Here is a 3959-nt window from a genome sequence, read left to right as displayed (position 1 = left end):
GACAACGACATACGGTCATTTTCAATGATGGCATTCACGAGGCACTGTGGAGGTTGTCACAAACAACAAATAAAGCAACAGCAAAATGGTTACGCTCAGAGACGTGTGCTCGACGGTGCAAGATACGCGTTTCTTAAACTCTTTTATCTGTTTAACTAACATTGTTTTACAGGTATCGGCGTTATAAGAATGATTTGGAATTGCAGAACATTTTGAATCATTCTCCGTCCCTATCGCTACTTTGACTTTCGTTTTTCGAAACATAAGTTTCATCAAATTCAGTCAAAGTGGGGGCTTTTGTAGACACCCATTTGTGTCTCCCTAAAACCAAACCTAGTGATGAATGCCTTTCATGTCGAACCATTATCGAATTAGGTGAAAGTGGTTAAAAGTCAAGTGTTGCGGTTTAGTTTTATTAAAATTCTCTTCTCTCTGTTTTTGAAAATAACTCTATTTGTTTGAAAATAGCCAAACCAGTTTAGTTTGGTCCATAATTAAGGTCCAATAATAGTGTAGTTGGATGGGGCTCGAAAAGACCTTTCCAACGATATATTATAAGCCCAATTCCGATGAATATTGAGGATGTTATGGCCAAAATACTAAACTGGGCCCGGTTGATTGTTTACATACGGCCCAATGATCTAGAGGAGGGCCCAATATTAATTATTATTCCTAAAATTATTAGGATTAATTATAACTTTCTGGAAGTTTCTAGAAGGTTCTTTTTAATTATGATATTATTAGATTTAATAATTATTTATTTTAAAATAGACTTTTATTTGGAGTAAAACATTATTTTATTATCTTAAAAATACGTATTTTATCTTCTGTACGGATTCCGTAGATCAAGTTGATTAAAGATCGGATTCCGCATGAAGAAAACGCGCTAATACAGGTTGTCGCCAAACGACAAGTCTGTCGCCACGCGACAGACATTGTTGCGTCGCGCCAGAGTCGATTCCTGGCGACAGCGTGTAGTTTTATTCCTTATCAAATTCTGTGTTTTTCCGGACTATTTTCATTATAAATAGGGTCCAAATCTCTGTTTTCAGAATCATTCACAATCATCAATTCTCATCCTTAATTCTCTCTATTCTCTCTTGAGCAATATATGCTTTCTTTCCCTCTCTCTTTTTCGAAACTAGCTTTTTACATAAAATATTCCGCATTCACAAAATCTTGAATCTCTTAGCCAAGTTCGAAGTTGCCTTCGCCCTAGACGTGCAAGGTTTAATATTTTCTGAGGGTTTGGTCCCAAATCCAGTCTAAACTTTATAACTCTTTCTTTCAATAATTTAATTTAGTTCTTTGATTTATTATTTTCATTGAAGTTTACTAACTTGTGTATTTTGTTATTAGAAAGAGGTACGAGGCTTCAAAGTAAGTAGATTAGCTTACTCCCTATTTTATTAACAATGCAGAAAGCATGCTTATTATTGTTTAATATTCCTAGTATCATGTTAGGATGCTTTTAATGCTTCCTAGTATCATGTTAGGACGTTATTTGATGCTTTCTAGTATCATGTTTAGGGTGCCTTTAATCTTTTCTAATATCATGTTAGAATGTTAGTACCATGTTAGGTTTAAAGCTTTGATCTTTATCGCTTAGTGACATGCTAGGAGTTGTTATTAATCTTGTTAGTATCATGCCTAGGATCTTACTATTATGTTTAAGCTTTATTATGCCTTGTCATGTTATTATCGTTGTTATTATTATTTATTGTTTATTATTATGTTGCTTGATATACTTTATTGTTATTGCTTGATCACACCTTTTATGATTGTTAAAGGGAATTTGTACTTGAAATCACGCTTAATAAGATAATTAATAATTTGGTTTAGGCTAATGTGATTTTAACTCAAGTGATCGCCAATAATAGTATTATTTGTGCATTAATTTCAACCAACATAGATAAACAGGTTAGGATTAATACAATGTTTGTATGTTATTTGAAAAGCGCACATGAATACGAGCAGAACAAAGTAGAGGCCTATTTTATAGGGCGTGTCCTTTCTTTTGTAGATTGGATTCGTACCCTTATCCCCGGACCCTGTTTGGTTCAAGACCTTATGGAGTTGATGGTCCTTTTGGATTGTCTTTTGGGTTTACAAGTTCCTAAAACTTGTTGGCGACTCTTTTGCTCTCTTTTCTTTCCCTTTAGAACGCCACCGTACTTTAGTGTATGATCACAATGGGGTTCAAGTTTGGGGTCATAATGCTTGAAATATTCCCTACACTATCGATTTATTACGAATAAATTTATTAATGTACAAACGAAATTCGAGCTAGTTCACAAGCTTTTGAGCTGAACCAATCAAATATAGCTAAGGCTTGGCTCGTTAATATCTTCAATTAATCGAACCCTATTTTGAGTTGAACTCACCCAAGCCGAGCCAATACCGAGGTTTAACCGAGCCGGGTATCGAGTATTTCATGAGCAAACTCAGCTCGTGAACACCCCTAAAAAGGTTATTAATGTATAAATGTTTGGCTTTGTTTTTCAATTTCAATTTTATTTTAAAGCATTAAACCAAAAAAAAGAATACACGAAAAAGTTGTTTCCACTTAACTGGTGTTAGTTTTCAAAATTATCAAGATTTTAATAACCTTGGCTAACTTTTGATCCATTATATATTTATATGACATACATCATATGATTTTGAAAAAAAACAAACAGAAAAGCACAGCAATATCAAACGAATCCTAAGTTAAAGAGTTTATTTTTTTTTTATTATTAAATGGAAGTGAAACAATCTTACATAGTTTACTTAATATTTTTGGGCCTCCAAATGCCACTAAACACAAAAATTTGTTTTTTCTGATTATACAAGTAAATTCCACTATCATTTGTTTTCCATAGACAATGACGAGCACCACAACCTCTATTTACGAAAGCTGGTTTATTCATAAATGCTATAAATTTTATATAGCTAGCTTTCCTTGTCCATTCCAAGTAACATTCATACCATATTGTTACCACAGGATCGGTATTGAATGACCAATTAAAATGACTATACACAGGAATCTCATTATATCCAAGATCTTTATTTCTCACATCATATTTTTTTTTACAAGGGTCGTAGGAATTCAGCCAGTTTTCGAGGAAAATTCCGTCAGAAAGTCATTTCTGACGGATTTAGTGTCATAGGAAAAAAATTTGACTTTGGCTCATTGTCCGTCGTAAATCTCCGACGCACTTATTCCGTTGGAAAAGACATAATCTACGAGAGAATTTTCCGTCGCAATAATTAAATATTTGCGAGGGAATATATTTCCGTCGCAAATTTCCGACAGAAAAATCCGTCGCAAATTTTCGACAGAAAAACCCGTCGCAAATTTGCGACGGAATATAAAACCCTCGCAATTGTATACCTTTTGCGACGGATTTTATGCCTAGTAATTCCGTCGCAAATTGGCTTTTCCGACGAATTTTTAATTCATTTTTCCGTCCGAAATTAGTGTTAACAAAACATCGAAATTAGTTTGTTTTCTGCCATAAACTAATATTAAAAACCTATTCCTGCACCTAATTCCTGTTAACAAAATTAATCAAATATCGAATTTATTTTTATATATATATCCACAAAAGCTATGCTCCTAGTTGAACATAATAATATATAGTTATTTCCAAAAGAGCGGAAACATAATCAAAAGCTATATAAATTAGATTAACTACATGTCCGTACTACATGAGACTACATGTCCATACTACATAAACCTAAGCTAGGCTACACAATTGCCGGGGTACCCTGACCTGTTCCTCCACTACCCAGGTCATCCCTGGGGTCTCCATGCTCAGGCTAAAAGGTAGAACATGAGTCGTTGCTAGCGAATCGACTCATGAACTCATCCCACCGCTCCTTGTTTTTCCTCTCTATTTCAGCCACTTCACTTTGAATTTGGAGTTGCGTCTCAATTTCCATTTCACTTGTGATTTCATCGCGAAGACCCTGAACCC

This window comes from Chenopodium album, chromosome 27, assembly GCF_948465745.1.
Source record: "Chenopodium album chromosome 27, dcCheAlbu1.1, whole genome shotgun sequence".
In the NCBI taxonomy this organism is placed as follows: Eukaryota; Viridiplantae; Streptophyta; class Magnoliopsida; order Caryophyllales; family Amaranthaceae; genus Chenopodium; species Chenopodium album.
Note: the sequence above shows the minus strand (reverse complement) of the source record.